The 20,993-nt window shown below is 32.4% G+C and overlaps 1 protein-coding gene across 1 annotated transcript in view; it reads left to right on the top strand.

Annotated features, from left to right (window-relative positions):
- Window positions 1-2,074: 2,074 nt before the first annotated feature.
- Window positions 2,075-20,993, top strand: part of LOC129219276 (C-terminal-binding protein-like) — a 329,042-nt gene continuing 310,123 nt past the window's right edge. Inside the window, exon 1 of the mRNA XM_054853608.1 lies at window positions 2,075-2,327. The gene's annotated coding sequence lies outside the window, so the exon portion shown is untranslated. The remainder of the gene's footprint in view (window positions 2,328-20,993) is intronic.

The raw sequence follows: 20,993 nt of genomic DNA, 5'->3' as shown, positions 1-20,993 counted from the left end.
ACCCGAACATGGGGGGGGGGATCAAAACTTGCCAAAATCATCCTTACGTAATTAATGAATGGCCCCCTAAGTATTCAATAACTGCGCGTCTCTTATTTCTCTACTAATAATAAAGCTACGTGGTTATTGCAGTTTCATCTGCGGAAAGATCAAGTTTTATTTTTTTTTAAACAGGGAACATTTTTTTTAACTGCATAATTCCTGATGGACCTTTTCTTCGGTAATTTTTTAGTAAAGTATGTTGGCAGATTTGGGAAAATTGTCGGAATTGCCTCATTTTTCAAAAAAGGTTTTCCCCGAGGAATCAAAACTTCCTCACCATTTATAATATGCTTAAAATGCGTTTCAATAAAATGTTTTTCGAAATGCAGAGCACAAAATGAGCAATATTTGTCAAAAACTTTATCTAACCTGGGAATTAACGAGTTTCACTTTAGTTTTTCTTCATCTGCTGGAGCTTTAAAAAGCGTAACTTTTTCCTTGCATGTTTTGTACCCACTTTTGCACCCTGGTACGAAACAAGATGAAGCTTTATTTCTTCCAATGTTCAACTTTGATGCCTCCATTAAAAGCCTTAAACGCTGTTTCATGAAATATTCACGAAATAAAGGTAAAAAAGAGAAACGCGTAACTAAATTGTAACAGAATCCCGCGTCTACTAATGTAAATACCGCGAAATTGAACGTACATGTCGACCGCACTGCCATCTAGCGGTTTTCATACAATTTGTCTTCAAGAATCGTGGGGAAAAAAGCGCCGGTCGGCACACTACTCTTTCTAGGCACTATACTAATAGCACAAATCCTATAAACACATTATGAAGCTCTTTTTGACGATGTTAGACAAGAGAAGAAAGACGGTTACAGTCAGGAAATTATTTGAACTTTGATGTCCAAAAATCGTTCATTTAGGCTACGTTTTTGGCCAGCTAGGTGAGAAGAGGCGGAAAATGGTTGTCATCGTTAAATGTTTCAAGATCGAAGTCCTAAAATGGTAGTTTTTAGTCATTTTGGACTCTCTTTTGTCTTATAAGGGTGGCTGAGTGTCATATCTGTTTGTCATCCTCTTAAGTTGCGGCCCGGGACAGAAATTTTCCGGCCCGTCACAAATGATTCTTACAGGCCCTCCTCCATATTGTTTACTACTACGTCTCTACATACATTTAAACCCTCATTTAAAATATTTTGGGCCCTCTTCAGGCTCGGGCCCGGGTCAAATTGTGTCCCCCCCCCCCTCCCCGTGCACGCCCCTGCTCGGGACACGAGCCGCTAGATCCGGCACTGTAAATAACAACGACAAAAATTAGGAGGATAAAAGTTAAATATTAAAACGGTCATAGACTGCTCAAATACTGAGCAAAAATTCTTTTTCAATTGTTATGAGAGCATTATGTTTTGAAAGATGAAAATAACAGGCTTTAAACCTCGTTTGCGTTTTTTCTCTTTCGGGGGTGCGAATGAGCTGTCAAGGAGGGCTTACCTCCCTTACCCTTCCCCCAATTGGGTGTTTCCATGGTTCAAACATGTTTGAATAATATTTTATATGAGTATGAAGAAAACATACCAAAAGTGATACTTTCCTTTCTGCAAATTACATTTTTTTAAATTTTAACTCTGAAGAAACAGGAAATGTAACCGCTGAAACAGCAGCATAATAAAAGCAACACACTAGCTAGAAATAAAAACAAAAACAAGTTTTTCGCCTACAGACAACACAAGAAAAAAGGAAAAGAGAGAAGCTTTTTTTTTCTTATTATCCTGAAAATGCAGTTCAAACACGATAACAATCCAACTTTACTGTATTCATATCCATAAACGACGCTTAAAACGCACCCATAAAAACATAGGAAATCAGCATACATTTCTAAACAGATACAAGAAATCCCCCCCCCCCCATTTTAACCGCAATAATATCATTAATGTATTTTATTTTTAATAATAAAACTTTGGCCCCATCTTTCTTTTGAAGATACGTTTCATTTACTTTTATTAAGTCCGTGCGAACGCATGCGCAGATCTCCGTATTTCGTTCAATTGAGGAAAACATCTGCACTTGCCAGTGGCAGTTTTCTCTTCAGAGGGGAACGTACATCGTTTAATCCGACGCGGGCTTTTATTAAATGATTGCGGTGTACTAGCCTTCCAAAACGGTTTTCTCCTTCATTATGGATACATAGAAATACATTGGATACATAAACCTTGAAACCCACGAAACACTTTCAATAGGATAATTCATTTTCTAAATTAGAGTGGATATAACAGCGTAAAAAGTGACTCGTGCATTAGTGATATAAGTGCTCATCATTGTGAACGATTCTTCCAGCAAGCGTAAGTGTATTTTTTTGTTTTGTTTTTCTATCCCTCGAAATGATTCATTTCATAAGTTTTTCTATCCAAATGCTGTAGAAATTTTTGTTAAAAAATGTACAGAACGCAAGATGCTGTAACCTAAAATAATTTAAAATTCTCTTTTACTTTCAAAATTTAATTTTTGGCGAATGTTTTAAATATTACAAATTCTGAGATATGCTTTCTTATAGCTAAATTCAAGAAATTGAAACTATTTACATTTCACGTACTTTAATTATGTAATTTGAATATGATTAAGACCTTTGCCAATTATTAATTTGTATCGTATTTTAGCCGGGATTGTCAATTAAATTTTCTCGGGGAGGGGCAAAGAGCACACATATTTGCAAATATATGTATACACATGCACAATGTGTTTGTGTGTATAGAAGCTCTCACACAGCTTTGCTTACCTATCTACACATTACTTTATTAACGACTGATAGTGACAACTCTCTGTAAGTGAAAAAGTGCTAAATAACATAAATTATCAGTTTTATCGCAATTAAATCTGTATAAATAAGCGCAGCATTTCTTGTGACAAAGAGTTGCATTGAAAGCTACATTTTTAAACTATCTACTTTTAATTCAGTTTATTGACACTTAGAACGGAGTTTAAATATCCGATTTAATTCTAGGGAATTCGAGAAATTGTAAAAAGCAGGACATTAAATAGCCAAAGTAAAAAAGCCATAACAGTTGAAACATTGTATCTGAGCTGAGTATATGTATCTTTTTTTAAAGAATTATTTATCATCCAGAAAGTTTGATGATTAAGCATTTTAATTAATTGTTTCAACCTAATGCATATAGTTTCATTTTAAATTATTTCAATAACGCAGTGAATTGTTAGAATTTTTGCATTCATTTCAACGTGTTCTGCTTGAAACATTCTTAAACGGTCAAATGAAACTATAAGTAATCTAATAAAAGTCTAAGAATTAGCACTATAATTTCTTTTCGCTCTAAGAGCAGAAGAACTGACGCATCGTTACATTATCATAATTGCTAACTCAAGAAATGGCTTTTTGGCGTGCTTTGAGCATTTTACCATTTCGCCACCGATCCAACTTAGAAACGGGAACACAATTAACACAAAAATGAAACTACACCGTATATTTAATTTGATTTCATCATTATTTGTTAATCTTGGGTATGCCAAACGAGCATTTCCCAAGCTGCGTTATGTGCTTTATGCTGAATGCTTTTAAGTATCGAGGAAAAGTAGTGTACCGGGGGAAGAAACAGTTTCCAGATATTGATCGCCGCATCCGAATGCGGGGGAAGAGTTACTTTCATCTCATTGCATTATCTCGAGTAATTCCTTTCAGCGTTTGCAGTTAGTTAGTTACTTATGTATATGGATCGTCGTATTAACGCGACATTTGCGTTCATTTTAAACTGCAGACGTTGCCTGTATCTTATCTCGAAGGACTTGAAGTAACCAAATATCATGTGACGTTATCACATGTTTTTTTTTAATTTTTACTTCTCTCCTTACTTCCTTATGTAACATGTTATCAAAATCCGTTGTGATTGTGCCACTTAACTGAAACACTCGTTTTTTTCGTCAGAAATATTTTTCAATTTTTGTGTGCACATTTCATTGATAAAATTCCTGTCGTAATTCCGAGGGACATAGTCAAGAGGATTAATTTTGTAAACTGGAAAAATTAGATACAAACACAATTTTATAATTACCAGAAATTGATTAATATACTGTTATTAAATCATTAAGCTCTTAATTTCCTTAAGTTTAACTATTGATTCATTCTATTCCAAAAATGTTTATGCATTAAAACTTTACATTTACATTTTTCATACATCATTGTATATCGAGAATGATATTTCTAAGTTTGAATCTAATCGATGCTTGTCTTGAACAATAAAGATAAACGGTAATGTTGCAATAAAAACTGTTTTTTAAAAACTAGACTCGTTAATATTTAGAAAGTGAACGACCTTTTCAAATAGCTACTTTTTTGAATTTACATTCTTCAACAATATTACTTCTTACATACGTAAAGAAAGTTAGGAGTGGAAGAAATCCCAACTTCCACTCCTAAAATTAAATGCGCTATGAAAGCAGTTAAATAGTTAATTTATTTTTGAGCTTTAGTATTTTAAAGTTATTTCTTTTTTTTCCCCAATGCATACTCCCAATTAACTAATATTTAGTTGGTTAAGTACTACAGAGTTTTGGTCGAATTTCATTTGAAAAAGGTTTTTGAAATGTAACAAGATACGCATTAAAACATTTCTATTTGATGAAAAGTGTCAAGCGTTTTTCTTTAAAAATAAGTTTTATTTATTTTATGCGTTGTTCCTGGATGATACGTAACTCTTGAAATGAGTAGCACGCTGCTGTTTACTAACTTTTGTATGTTTGGTTTGTTTAAAATGTTGCCAAGAAATTGCAGTTTTGCGAGCTTCTAGCTTAAATCAATGAAAAGTTAACAAGGTAAATTTTTTTGATGAGAATTATTAAGAGCGGTTGGTGGAGGGGGGGCGTGCTAGTAAGCACACGTGGTGAAGAATTCATGAGATACGAATTTCGGAAACTTTTATTCAATGAATAATTCTTTCTTCTTCACTAAATAATGTTTTTTCTTTGTTTTTCCCCTATTCGAATTTGAAGAAATAATTCGTCTTGCATTTTTTTTCAAAATTAGCATTTGCATAAAAATCATAAATTTTATTTGCGGTGAATCAAGATTCAATTACGTAACTAAAGTTTTTTCATAAAACTTTGAAAGTTGAGGCCATGCGCTTTGTGATTAACTTTTATTCTGTTAGATCTTCTTCTCCCAAACATTAACAAGTTAGCCCATTACACCGAATTCTGAATTCTTTAAACATGTACTGTGAGGAAAAAAAACTTCTAAAAATAAAGTATAATAAAAGTTAAAAAGACTTCTCACAAATCATCGGCCCATTTTAAACTTATCACAAAGTAAAAGAAAGTTCAAAAAAAAAAAAAAAAAATTCGAAAATAAAATTTAATTTTGTAAAGGTGAATTGGCAGCACTTGTTCGTAAAGATCGGAATCGTTTGCGTTTTAAGTAACTGTCCGGGCCGTGGTAGCCTGATCGGTAGGGCATTGGACTCGGGGCCGGAGGGGCTCGGGTTCGATCCCCGCTGGTCGAAGACCCACCGTCGTCATTAAAGGGGACTGGGCGACGTTAAATATGCTCGTGGTCTCAATGTCCTCCAAGTGAAACGATACCTCTGGGGGTGCTAGTACCAGGTAGCTATTAGCTCTTGGACTAGTTCTAAATTCTCATTAACTGTTCGATCCGGTGATGGTGCTGCCATCTATCGGTATATAAAATAATGGAGGCAAGGCACTAGTATGCAGACCTCGACATAAAATACAGTTGTAGTCAGTTGTGACTCTTGAATAGAAATAGAAAAGTAACTGTCCATTTTCTACGAGATACTTTTATTTCGCATAGTTCTGAATCTATGGAACATGGATTTGTTCAGGCTGCATTTAAAATTAATCAAATCGCATATTTCTCGTTAAACTAAGAGACAAAAATACGAATACCAATGAGTCTGAAGTGTGTAAAGAAGGTGTTGCAAGGGTTCTTGTATCAATTTTGAATTTTATCCACAAAAATTAGTAACGTTATGATATTCTTTAGTTAACGGATTTCTGGATTCCTTCTTCAAAAAATATTAATAAAACTATTCATGTACTAAAAATTACTTTCTCTGTAGAAAATTGAATTGTGAGTTCACATGTTAAATGATCATTGTTATCATTTTTCTTAAAAATCGATGATTCTAAAAGTTTGGCTTGAAATACAAAAAAATATTTATCTCAAAGTTAGTTACGTTTTCTTACGTGATATGCGTTACAAAACGCGCTCGAGTCAATACTACTTTTAACATTTTTTGTCTGCTTTCATGTGAAAAGAATTTCAAATTTAATTTTCAAATGTTTGATTTCATTCATACTTCATATCTTTATTAGATAACGTTTAGATAAGCTATTTCTGAAGAAATGTACGATTCAAGTGCTATAAAAACATTCCGTAACGTAAATTAGAATTCTTAGCAAGAAATGGTAAAACATTACGCATTAAAATCATATTCGATTACCAGTTTGAATTCCAATCTCTTGTAGCATTTTCATATTCAGCCTTAATTTCTATTCTGCCATACTTTTCTTATTCTCTTTCAGTTTCATTGAGAGTATATTGAGTATCTTATATGGGAAGTGGGGTAATTAGGTGATTTTTTTTAACCCTTTGAAGACCAGTACTTGCGGTAGAATATCAAAAGTTTGCGATCTTTTCACCCACGCACAAAAGAAGTTTTTTAAACAATAACTTTCATTCTGATGTACCAAATCACATAAAAAAAATTATGAATTTTTTGCACTCGAAAATTTATGAAATAAATTTCAACTTCGGGAACAAATATGTTCATATTAAGTAATTTATTTTCCGAATGGCATCATTCATTTAATGCACCTTTCCGAACCTTTTGTAGAAAGATATAAATAAAATCACGTTAATATACTGAAATTTTTTCCTTTGTAAGAAGTCAAAAAATCTAGCTTTAAGTGTTGATAATTTTACAATTTATGTGAATAAATAATGCTGTTTAGTTTTTTAAAAATAGTTCTAGTCATTATGTCCGTCTCTTATTTCCCTCGTTTACGACTTCAGCTGGTTAATAATAAACGAAGGTCAAGTGAAACCTGACACTATCTCAATGATTCAAATACCCATGTTGTTGAAAATTTACCTCAGTTTGTAACATGCTTGATCCATTCAAATGTGTCTGATCATTTTTGTTTGATTATTTTCACCGTCACGATTGTTAAAAGTTTCGATTTTGAGAACAGTTTTATGAATGGGAAAAATGAGTTAAAAAAAAAAAAAACGGATGTACTCGCTCATAGCAAAAAAAAAAAAAAAGTCTTAAAATTAATTCAATTCAGAATTTGTTGCCAGAAACTGAAATTCTTCCTATTAATCGTAAAATTCTAATGAGATAAAGTGGGAGATGGGGGGTTGCCGACTTCTCGATCCTAGTATATGGTATTTCATGTATATCTAAAAGTTATGAACCCCACCTCCCACCCCTAAGCGTGCATCTGCCGGTGGTGTAAATTTAGTCTGCGCTAGTACGGTTATGTTTTTTGTTTCATAATATAACTGTATCTTAGTAAAACTCATGGGAAGCAAAGAGAGATCGATTTTTTTAAAATTTAATATTTGAAAGAAAATTTCCATCACTAGAATATTTTGAAAATATTTCTTTCGTCGTTTAATAAAGTAGAAAGAGCTATAATTTAAATTTTGTTAGGGAGAACGTCAAAATTTGCTTCTCTCCCCTTCTCAACATATCTCATTACCTCACTGCTCCTCAATTAGTTTTGTAATGTTTATTTGGTGTCATAAGACAAAACAAACTTTAAAATGACGGAGAAACTGGACAGAATAATTGAAATAAGATAACGTACTTTAAAAATCAATCATTTCTGAGTGTAAGAATTTAACTTGTAGCATATTACTCCATTTATTTTAACATTTTCTTTTCAAGTTTAAAATTTGTTTAAACGTGAGTGTACAGTTAAAGGATTCGATGTTATTCATTCGAAAACTTTTGAAATTTCAGTGTTCTGTGTGACTCCGTGTGTAAAATTCCGCAATAAAATTCTCAAAAAAAATAAATAAATAAATAAATAAATAAAAATAAAAAAATAATAAATAAATAAATTAAAATAATAATTTGAATGCTATTTACATTTGGAGAGAACGAAAAATATAGCTGATTGTGGCAGTCAGTTGGCAACAATTTTGATAAAGAGTTTTTGAAAGCACCCATTTGTTTGCTTTGGGACGAGGTAAAATTATTGCTTTTTCAAGGAAACAGACTTCGGGGAATATTATTGTTTACAATGAGCAAGCATGATAGAGAAATCAGGATGCTGACGCAAAATTGGATTAGTGCCAAGATTGTGTTGCAACTTCATTCCAAAAACGCTGGATATATCCATGTTGAAAAAACTAAAAAATGGATATTGTACATTTCTTTCCCCTGTGTACTGATGTTTTCATAGACGAGTGCTAACATTAAAAGTATTCAACGGTTTTAATCGTAAAAATGTATTTTTTTTTTTTTTTTTTTTGTTTAGCCGAGCAAATTCTCGACTAGGAATTAGTGACTTAATTGGTATGCATATTTGAAATTTTACATTCGAATCTAGTTTTTGACAAATTAATGTAGTTTTTCTTACAATGAAAATATACTGTGTTAATAAATTTGCTAAAAGAATTTTAAAATCATAAACCCTTTAAATCATTTGTTTAAAGCTTAGAATTTATTTTTAAATAACCCGAAACATGTCATTCTTATCCTTCATCAAAGTTCTGAAGTAAATATCAATCACTGTTTGAAAATTGTTTTCGAATGGAAGATTCCTTATTTTATATTTAATACTAGCAGTACCCGCACGGCGATGCCCGTGCTAAGAATTTAAAGGACGTCCGTTGAATAAAAAAATTCGCAGTCTCTTCCATCCTTTCTGATGTGAAATGATCATTTTTCTTCAACTAAAATGCGTACACACATTTTCAAAAACCTGTTAGTCTCTTGGGAGTTTAAAACTATTCGCCAAAACACATAAAAAGATGAACATTAGCTTTAAAACTCAAAATAATCCTTCAACTGTTAATTCATCGCTTAACGTGACAAGCAACCATGCTACTGTAACCCTACCTTTTAGCGAGTGAGGTGGTTTTTTTCTGTAATTTAAAATATTTCGCCAAATAAACAATACTATAATAAAAATGTTATAAAGAACAATCCCAATTGAATAATACTACAAATGAATTTTTTACTTAGATAAGTAACTATCTTCAACTATGAGAACAAAAACAAACGTTGTAGAAATAAGGAAAACGAATCCCAATAGAAAAATTCTACAAAATCAAATTATGTACCTGAATATCGAAAAAAAAGTAATAAATAACGCATTAAAAAATCAGTTCGCTGACTGCACCTAACTGCTCTTTGGACAACCTGAGCAGCATGGTAAATTCCGTAACGCACTTTCAATATCGTCACTCGTTTTAGCCATTTTTGTAAGTTTCGCATTGGGTATATTTTCTGCAGTGGAAGGTCCATAAAAAAAGACAATTTTTCCAATTGATTATATATTTTTTTTTTTTGAAAATTGAAAGGTGGAATGAGAAGATCACGAACACTTTCATTATTAAAATTGTTCTGTAGCCTAATTTCATCATAGAGGATTGTGCGTCGTTGATCAACGCAATATGCCCCCCCCCCCCTATAGGGGAAGGTTCATGTGAAGAATTTAAGACATCTTTTAAAAACTAAAGTTGAAAAAAAGAAGTTTTTATTCTCAAAAAAAAAAAAAAAAAATTCTAATCAACTATAAGGACATTTTTGAGCTGAGAAAATGATATTTTTTGGGGGAAAAAAAGAAAAAAATTGTTTACGTATGCCCCTTTTCCCCTACCGTTTGTATTTTGTTTCATGCATTTGTGCTTCATTGCATATATCAAACACGAATTGAAGCACTAAAAAACCACTATTAATTTCCGATAATAACTACAAATACGAAAATTATGCTTCATGAAACTATTTCAACGTGGTATCATCATTAGTTTATGCATTTTTACTTCAGCTCATCACACATACCAAGCAGCTAATATTAAATCATCCCAGAAAAACTGACCGATTCAACGAAACTATTTTAGTAAATCTTAAACCAAAGTAAACTTCGAGGAATTGTAATCATCCGATAAAAGCAAAAACATAATTTGGTTTAAAGTTTTTTTTTTTTTTGTAAAACTATCACTACTCTCTGTAAGCGTCCCAGTCAGTTTTTGATTAAAAACGAACAAAACAATATCTAGGTGAACGAACTGTTTCCTTTTAACACTGCTACAGGTTTTAGAAACAACCTAAGACATTGTCTTCAAGGTTAAAAAATAAATTAAATGCTGCATCGAATCGGCAGGACCTCACACAGAAATTCGCGAACTGCGAGAAAACAAATTACAAAACGATAGAAATTTTTCACAATTTGATTTCATGCATCAGTCGGATACTGGGAAACTTGTTTTAGTTTTTTATAAACAACAATGCTCTAAGTTTGGCCACAAGGTGTGTTCTTGAGAAGGCAAAGAAACAATACGCAATTATTTCCACAGAATTTTTATTTTCCCCCCAAAACGGCCAAACTGCACAGATCAACTGGTTTCGAGGCAAGTGTTTTCAGGTTCACATCTCCCCCACTCTCCCGTCAACTTTGTATTTCAGAATTTTTTTTTCCAATCAATTCCGAATTTCTAATTCTATTTATTCAATTTTGAAATGTTTACTTGAGTAAGATGTTTGCGCTTTATGTTTCAATGAACTGCAATTATTTTCCGAAAATAACAAACTAGTTTTATTTGTTTGAAACGTTATGTTAAAAAGCGAAGTAGGAGCATGGCGTTCAAACAAAATTTTCAGCTTTATATCATGATACGTATTTTTTTTTCTTACAAACCATTTTTAGCATCGTTAAGGATTTTCTCTGAAAATCAAGCTAAGTTTATCTCGATTTTAAGAAACGTCGAAATTTGTGTCATGGCTGACTACCTACGCTCACTGGATCGCGAAGCACCCACACTTTTAGATCGAACCACCGTGGATACCTTTATTTGCCGTTCCAAGCATTTTATATTATGGTATAAATTTTACCGTTTTTATAAAAAATTTTATTGTTGCTCCACTCCTATTAGTCATAGCATGATGTTACATAGTCCTCAATAAGTGGACTATTCAACATGAAAAGAATTTTTCAATTCGAACCAGTTGTTCCTGAGATCTGCGCGTTCAAACAAACACTCTTCAGCATTATATTATTAGTATAGATCTGTTTTTTTCCGTTTACAAAATGCTCCGGTGGAGAAAGGGTAAGGAGTCAACTTCATGTTTCATTTCGTAACAATTTTTTTAGTAGTCTCATCTAAGCCGCGATAAATAGAGCAGCAGTAGCCGTTATGTGCGTATGATATCGTTTATTGTTTACAATAGATGGACTTGAAGCGCACGTGACGTATGCAAATCAATTTAATTTTAAGCAGCCAAGTTATTTAATGAAAATAAAACTGTCAGGAGTATCTTTGTATCATATGTAAAGATTCAAATGTGTTTACTCCTGTTTAATAAAAATCGTAAGATCTGTAACAAAGTGTTGGTGAAATTTTAGTCGGATTGTCCCGCACGTGACAGTGGAATTGTCCAATGGTGAAGGATAACGCCAGGCATAAGAAGTTACATTACAATTATGCTAAAAAACATCATACGTTAAAATATTTGCACAAATTCATGCAATGTTATCCTTCTCGGAATTAAATTTCAAGGCTGTAATACTTCAGTCAATAAACCCCTCGGCGGTCTCTCAGCCCGCTAAATTCTGCTGGCATCTTTTCAACACGTGTTAGAAGCCGAAGTACAACATTTGCCTATTTTCAGTTCTTCTTTCTTCTCCGCTTCTTGCTATCACAGCGCAACCAGAATTTGCTCCCAAGGGGGGGGGGGGGTACGTAACATACCCCACACACAACAGTATTACGTGGGATATGTCAGCGTGGGGTTTCTAAGACGTGGGATATCAGAGAGATCCTTGTTTGGAAGTTTAATTCTTTGTAAACGATACACTTGTTTGTTAGACAACAGTGTGAAACATTTAAATCGGCGGTTTAAATCATAACATAAATTGATTTTTTTTTCAAAAAAATCATTGACTTAACTCTGGTTGATATTCTAATTTGTGTGTGGAGGGACGTCCCTCCCAAATTTATTTTTAAAGGGGACCAAAATTTTAAAGAGATTAAGAATATTGCAGTATTATTTGACTAATTTTACTTCATATGATCCGCTCCGCAATTGTGAAGGGTCGTTGAATCTAAATAGTTCAATTGAAGCTCGGAGAAATAGCAAAAACAGCATTGTTTTACTTTTTCTTCAGATTTCATTTACTTATATAACTTTTATGAAAAGTAAAACAATCTATTTCGCCTATTTTCTTTTGGCTTTTTTTTTTTTTTTTTTTTTTTTTTTCAGTGTTGCAGTTTGAGCTTGCAAAACTACAGATTTAGCGTGATGTGTCATTTAGTATGATAAAATTATGACATTTCCGTTAATAGCAGGTAACTTTGTTAAATTTTGTACAATTTCATCCACATTTTGTGTTAATTGTATTGCAAGGTTTTACACAGAACCTGTAATTATAAAAAATTGAGGAGAGTTTTTGTTTTTCTACTGCCCCTGGAAATAGGACCAGCTACACATGTGTACTTACATGAACTGGTTTCAGTTCGAATCTACTCTCCGCACAAATAAATAACGTAGAAGACGAAAGAACCACATACGCAAGTCTCTGAAAATGCTAGATTTGCCTGTTAAAATGCATACTTTTATTTGTCACATAACTCCTGCAGTTATATTTTTCTGCTTCAATGTCGTTATTAGAAAGGGAGAAATATTTATTCAGCTTGTCGAGAAAAATAGATCCGGAAATGCACGTCTATTGATGACCATGTCAGTAGTTTTGCCGCATTAGTGGTTTCGAACCTTTTAATGAAAATAAATTTGCAACGAGGAATGCGATTCTTCTTAATGTGATTGAATTTTTTTTTTTTTTTTTGGTGACCCAAATATCTTTCGGTATTATCTTCAAAGGGAAGGATTAAAAAAGGATTCTTTTTACTTCGTTTTGCAAAAAAAGGAAGTATTGTATTCGTGAAAAAATTTTCACTCAAAAATCGACCTTAATTTCCATTTTACTCACTCCCGAATGAATGTTGAGGCTTTTTTTTCGACTTGACCACACGTGGATAAGTGCCTAAGAACGTATAGACACGTGAAATATCCATTTTGACGATTCCCGAGTTAATTACAACGAGTTTTCTCGTGACGTCTGTATGTGCGTATGTATGTCGCATAACTCAAGAATGGTATGTCCTAGAAACTTGAAATGTGGTACGTAGACTCCTAGTAGGGTCTAGTTGTGCACCTCCCCTTTTGGTTGCATTCGAGTGTTTCTAAAGGGGTCTTTTGCCCCTTTTTGGGGGGAAATCATTGTTAATTTCGATGTAAACTCAAGTGCTGTTATAATTTGGTGGATATATGTATATATTTTTTTAATTTGGTTTCAATTTGGCCACTGTTGGTGATATTTAAAGAGTAAACTATTGAATCACATTAAAAATGCCAATAATGGGGAAATGACATTAAATTGGAGTAAAAGGAAGTCATATGATGCACACATCAGCTCGTTTTATTTTGCTATTGGTATTTTATAATCTTTGATCGAAATATTTTCGCGGTAGGTTTCTTAGTTCATTTATTTCACTGGTGATAAATTTTCTCAATTCAGTCATTTTACGCAGTTTTTTAGTTTTTTATTCACTTCTTCAATTTACGAAAAGAAAATGGTTTTTAATTTCTGTTTTTAATAGAGCTTTGTTTTTTAGTTCATAAATTAGTCATTAATTCTGAGCTGGGTTGTATTTTACCAGTTTTTCATTTACAAAGTACAATACTTCGTTGTGATTTTGTATTGCTATTTTATTAGGTTTAAAAAGCACGTTTGTAATTTTAAAAGGCCAAGTGTTCTTGTGGTTGAATTGAAGATCTGTTTCAAAACTTTTCTTACCTTAATGATATTTTCTTTTTTGCTTCATTAAGATTCAAATCAAATAACTTAATTCAATTTTATTGTTTAGTGCCAGTGTTACCCAACCTACGGCTCGCGGGCCACATCCAGCCCGCGAAGCGAATCCTTGTGACGCGTTGTTTTGTTATGTGACAAATTGAAAGGCACGATTAGTGTCATTAGCACAAACTTGGAGCCAAACATTCAAAAACTGGGTTTCTGAAAAACATGCATTTGATAAAATAAGCATAAAGTTAATGGATAACAGAAATTATTAGTTTTTAATTTCTTTTTTCATATTTTTCCATGTTTTTAAGAAAAGACTGAAATATTTTCAAATTTGATATGTGCTCTGTCCCGCGAAAATTATTTCAATATGAGGTGCGGCCCTCGTGCAGAAAAGGGTAGGGCACCACTGGTTTAGGCTGTGGTGTATATATTATGTATAATAGTTTCGTTAAACATTATTGTTACAAACTTTAAAAATGAACTTTTTTTCTTTTTTCATGTAGCTATGAAATTTAAAATCAAGCTAATTTTGTATACTTAAGGGAGGGAGGTAGATTCAAACTCTCCGAATAAAACCGCCTGTCTGCTTATCGAGTACAGTAGACTCTCTATCCTGAATACTCTAGTGACCGAATAAAAGTCGTCTTCAGATTATGGGGGTGTTCATTATAGAGGGAGACGGAGTTACTGCATATGTGCACCCCGAGACTATCAAAATGTGTTCAGAACATCGAGTGTTCACATTAGAGAGTGTTCAGATGGATAGACCACTGTAATTGATACAACGTCTATGACATTCAACTTTTGTGCAGAGAAATATTTTCATTATCTGAAATCCTCTTCATGACCCTTTGAATAGTTCAAGGGAAAAACGACATTAACAAACGTCTCCATATAAAACATGCTTAAAAAACAAATATCCCCATAAAAAAAGACCCGTTGGAAAAAAAAAACGTTCCTGCCGTGGGGCAGGTAAATGGCATTATCTGCAAAAATTAGTTTTCGAGATATTTGAAGAAATGTGTGTTGTATTCAATACTAACAATAGGGGAAGGTTGTTGGACTTTTTTTTTTGGTGGGGGGGCACCTTTTTTTCAGCAAATACCAAATAATCAAGCTTGTACAATAAAGCTAACGGACAAAAGATGACAAAAATGCAAAACAATGGAAAAATGAAAAATTTGCAGTTACTGCCCTTTACCTGGCCGTGGCAGTATTCTTCTTTCCATCACGCAGAAAATTAAGATGTAAAAACCCTATGTAAAATTAAAGCGAAATAAAAAGTTAGCTTTTAAGAAAACTACATGCTTGTACGACACGCCAATCTGAAGTATTAACGTTATTATAATAAGAAACAAAATTGGCTACTGATATTACAAATATTACTGCAACTTTCCATTACTGTTTGCCCTCTTTTCGAAGATGCAACAGCAACATATAAAACTTTTTTTATATGCAATTATTACAATTGTATACAAGACCACAATATGTAACAATCGATTTTGGAAAAGCATCAATTTTTTGGAGATCCCAAATATTACTGGAGAAGTTCGTGAAAAGTATTTTATCAAATAAAATAAAAGTGAACCCGAGATTGAGCAGTGCTTTGCCGGTTTTGTTCCTTCGACTCGAGAATATTATTCAAAATATTTCTTCCAAATATTTTCACCATTGTTGATGATTCAAGTTTGTTAAAACAGAAAACTAATGGACTGTTTGCATAATATCAGTATCGCTCATAATTTTAGTTTTAAGTTTTAAAATGTATCATATTCCTTAGTTGCCATATTAATTAGTAATGTCTTACTTTTCTTCATTAAAAGGTAAGTAGTCTTAAGAGAAAGTGAGCTATATTTAAGCAATTGTTTTAAAAATTCTCTCCATTTGTTTCTAAAGCTGTCACGTGAAAAAGAATACAGGAACCTTTTTGCGTAAAACTTTTTCCTTGGGTAATTTGTTTTTTCCAAGTATGCAGTTTGGGGATATTTTTGTTCTTTTCTTTAAACGCTTTGGTTGCACTCGTAAACTTGAACTAATCAACGGTATACGAAACACAATTGTTCTCCTTTAATTTGCACTTTCTTCTTTAATTTCAATCAACTCACTGTTGGATAAACTCGTGAATTAATTTCAAATAAATTGTTTTCTGTTCACTTGTTTCTTCTCTGAAATTTCCTTCAATTAATCAGTTAAACTTGGAAGCCAGAGAAGTGATGTCAAGGTTACACACCTGAAGCCACTTTCTCCATTGTCAAGGTCAAGATTTCAAAAATATAAGTTATTGCTTTTTCCCTATATTTACGATAGGAGCGAAATTTTTCATAGTAGCGTAGTATAATGAAAATTCTTCTTATAAAATTTGACCTGAAATTAATTATCCTTATTAATTTTAAGTACAGTTATTGTAGTAATTGCAAATGAAACCTTTTACCGTATTTGTAATTTATCACTTTTATAAACGAAATAATTATTAAAATATTTGCTGTGAAACATGCGAGAAATGTACTTGATAATTAAATATATTCCACTCAATATTTGAGGAAAATAGGAGTCCAAAACTTCAAGTATTTCGAAAAACCAATGATGTTATAGTAGTTTTCAAAACATAGTGAAAGACCTGACTGGAAAACTAAATGTTTCTTCAATAAGGGCTTAAAAAATAAAACTCGATACATTTAAGAGGCATAGGCAAATCGGGAGAATTTTCAAGATTTATTATTTAATTCATGTTTGCTTTTTCAACATGTCAGCTTGCACGTACTGTTTTAAATATTTCTATTAATGTGTATTAGTATAAAATTTCATTAGTTGATTTTCACAAGATGTTTTGTAATTGTATCTAACACAAATAACGCTAATCTGCGATGTTTCTTAAGTTTCGGAACTTAATTGTTATGTATTTTTGAGGGCTGAGTTCGGAAATGGTTTTCTTTTTTCCCTGTCATCCGGTGATTTTCAAAAAAGCGCAATGTTCAAAATTTGAAGGGAAAAAAAAATCCGCTTAATGTTTTTTCGTATTGTTACAAATTCTGTAAATAGTAATTATTGTAGTAACGTAACCTGTAAATAGTTTCCCGTAATGAATATACAACCCCTTAACATATGGCTAAAGTATACAACCCCTATTCTTTTTTTCTTATTTCATTCACTGATTTCATCAATGAAAGTGTAGTTGTAGAACGTTGTCGCATTTTCTGGAATCTTTGAGAGATTTCTTTTCGGTGTGAATATAAGCCGTTAGCGATGGATAGAAAGTGAGTTTCGATTGAGATTTCGAACTGAGAGCGTATTTGCTCTGTTTATAGCGAGGCATTTTGCTGTGTTGTTTTCGTATTTGGAAGTAAATACGGGTGTAAACGTTGAGTTTACGGTGTTGTGTGATAATTGCTTAATTGCTGATGAATAATTTAGCAGTTGTTGACGATCTTTCCTGTACATAGTGTAAATAAATTTCCTGTGTTTTTATCAAGAACTGTGTCTTCATTTCAAGAAAGTGGAAGTCGCACCGAATCCGTTACAGTATGTTACTCGTTTTATCATTATTTATTTTATTAATTTATTTATTGCATTATTATATTGTATCTAAACTCGTACGTTGTCTTAAAAGAAGGTGGTGGCCATTATCCCCTTAATTTCAAACAAAAATTGCGAAAAAAATCTGTAATTGTTTTTTACTGAGATTCGTAATTGAATTTACTTATGAGCGTATCGTGTCTTTATAAATAGTTTCCTTCTTCACCCACCCTTGATCACGAAAAATGCTTGATTTTTCTCCAATGTTGTATTTTTGAGTTGAGTCCGGTATCCGCCGGATGCGGGTGCGGGTTAAAAAATTTAAAATGAATGTCCCGATTTTTAAACGCTTTAACAAAAATCAAAGTTGTGAATACATCTTAAAATCCTGATACTAGAAAATAGCATTTTGAAGACTCGGCGAACAATAAACCTTCTTCGAACATTTGTTCAATAACTGTTAGCAGTAACCTATTAAAAACTCGTATTCTGTACAATATCCTTAAATTCAGTATACTTAAGAACTATCATCGAGATTAAGAATAGAATATGTCACAAGTCGTAAAAGTAAAACTTGTACCATTCTGTTTCAAAATTAAAATGCATTTGCTCTGCATTACTTAAGTAATACTATTTACTCCATATTTAACACCTTATGAGAAAAAAAATAAATGTTTTGAAATGTTTCATTTCACTATTTGACGATAAAAAGTAAAAGTATTGCAGATTACAGCACATTTCCCGATGAATTTTGTGAATCATTTTTAATGCAATGCAGAGTTAGAAACTAATGAATGAAAAATAAATAAATCGTCAGGCTAGTATCTACAAATAATTTATTACTTTTATGAAGTCGTGAGAAAGAAAATGTTTCAAATTAGTGATTCAAGTGGAGCAAAAACTTTGTTATCAAACATTTTGATGACGAACTTCGAGTTAAATTTGAATATGTTTGCTATTCTTAACGAATTAGATTGTCTAATATTACTCGACTATAGTCATTTCCGAAATCTAGAATATTTTGACATTATTTGTTGAACTATTTTGTAATGCATTTAACTTTAAGCCATTTAAAGATATTTGAAACTTAATCAAGGATGCCTATCAAAACATCTTCGTAACTTCCCTTTATTATGAGGAAATCATTTCGTAAGTAAGTTCAGCTGAGAAAGAACAGCAATTGTCTGCTCTTTTCTGATATAATTTAACAATCCTGGCACGCTACCAAGAGCTGACATCCTCGCGCTGGGCAATTTTCCCAAAACTTGGTGTTCGCGAAATCCCCGTTTAGGAATCTAGACGGCATTGATTTTTCGATGTCTGCAAATAACTGCTTTGTATATTAAAAGATCTAACACGACGTTTATTTACGTGGGAGTGGTATCGACTGAGTTCAAATAGGTTGTTTAATACTTTGAATTTACAATGTATTTCATGCCGTGGTACTTGTGCTGTATAGTTTTATCATGTAAAAGCATACTTTGTGATATACAGACCTCGCAACTCTCGTAATGTAAATAACTTGAGCAAATTGGAGTGGGAGATGTCGTGAATTAACTTGTATGGATGATAAACTTAATAATAAAGCGATAAAGACAATTAGTAAATGGTTTATTTGAAAAACTGATTAAATTTTGAAGCAACTTTTAAACGAAATAAAGGGTAAAAGTACAATAAGTTAATACCTGCAAGTAAAAATGTTTCGATTATTTTTTCGAAGCAAAACAGAATTGGATTTTATATTATATGCCTCACTATTGTTAGCACTCGGCTAACCAACACAAGGAATTGTTTGGTCTACACGGCGCGCCGCTCACAAAATTGTCAACTAACTGCGATGCTTCATGAAGAAAACTTGTTTCGACAATGCTTGATTTTTAGCAACCCTGATTTCTCTTGTTCTTGATCAGTTTTTAAGTAGATTTGTCTGAATGGGGAACGCCAACAATTGTAAGGTACACTATTCTAGGATTAGCTGCTATATCTTTGTTTGTCTTAATAATCCCCCCCCCCTCCTTCCTTTCCCTTTTTCAGTAATTTCCTCCTTTCATTCTTTTTGCTATTTGAACTTCCCCAGCCTTATTTTTCTTTTTCTCCTTGAATTCGAGGTTTTCGTTCTCAAGGTATTTGTGGCTACGGTTTTGATGTGACTTCACTAAACCATTACTAACGTTTTGCTCTCTTTTTGTAGTAGATATTAAGACCAAAATAAGACTGCTTGAATGAATAGGAACGTTTTGAAGGCATGTTTGTGTTCGAGCATTGTTTATATCGTTTTTGTTCAATCGAATTTCTGAATCGTTCCTTCTATCTATGCTTATCGATTGAATATTTTTGAGAAGATCTAGATTCATTTAATTTCTTTACCAGAGATTTCACTCTCCTTTTAATTAAAAAATCAAAATGCGAATGAGTATTAAATAAGTTAATAAGTAAATCAAGATACAAATAAGTATATTGCAATGAGATTGTTGTTTTGAAGCTAGATTTGAAATATTGTTTTTTAACGCTGAAAATAAATTTAACTTTATCAATCATTATCTCATTAGCGGTTTTAGTAGAATGTTTTCATAATGGAATGGAACTAGTCGATTCCATTCTAGTCTGCAGGAATTTCGTCATTACTTGTAACAAGTAATGACGAAATTCCTACAGCATCGCAAATTATCAGAAAAATGACTAAATGCCGTACTGTAGAAATTGGACAGAAAAGATAATCGGATTATTGTGGAACTAATAATTTGATAATTCTTTCTTCATAAGCCAAATCTATCACTCGACATTAAAATAGAAATTGCTACATAATCAAAACTTATGTTGCATCTTCTATAAGCGCCAGCTATAACCTTTCCTTTTTCCCTCTCTCTGTCTTTATACAATTCGACAGATAAGCAAATCTCGTAAGGAACAAATTTGCTGTTGAAAGAAAATGGTCTCCTTAGTGTTTTAAGCTCAGTGATCTTCTATAAAAGACCAATCACCAGGGCTAAATTTGCAAGGGAGCTCACAGGAGCTGAGCTCCTGCACATTTTTTCAGTTCTATGTTAGTTCTAATATTTTAGAAGAAATGCAGCTTTTTAAGTGCAAAAATAAGATCTGAGGACGAAAGAGCTCCTATACTTATTTTGCTAGAAATTAAGTCATCCCAATAACACCTTCAATTTTCGTTGAAAGATTAGCAAACCCCGCACGATTGATTCGATTTGCTACCTTTATTTAAATTGATTTAAAAAGAAAACTCCGTTTGAATTTTAAATTAAGGAATAAAATATTGCTTCAGGGGAGTAAAGATGATTTTTTAATTCATTTTTTAAATTTATTTGAGTAGCTGAAATTTTTTAAAGAAATATTTAACACTTAAGTTTTAATTTTTCTTAATTGCAAGTTTTATACAAATCGAGTATTACTTAGTTTCAATCTGTATAAGT

Source organism: Uloborus diversus, chromosome 3 (assembly GCF_026930045.1).
Source record: "Uloborus diversus isolate 005 chromosome 3, Udiv.v.3.1, whole genome shotgun sequence".
Taxonomy (NCBI): Eukaryota; Metazoa; Arthropoda; class Arachnida; order Araneae; family Uloboridae; genus Uloborus; species Uloborus diversus.
Note: the sequence above shows the minus strand (reverse complement) of the source record. Positions and strands in the feature narration are given on the sequence as shown.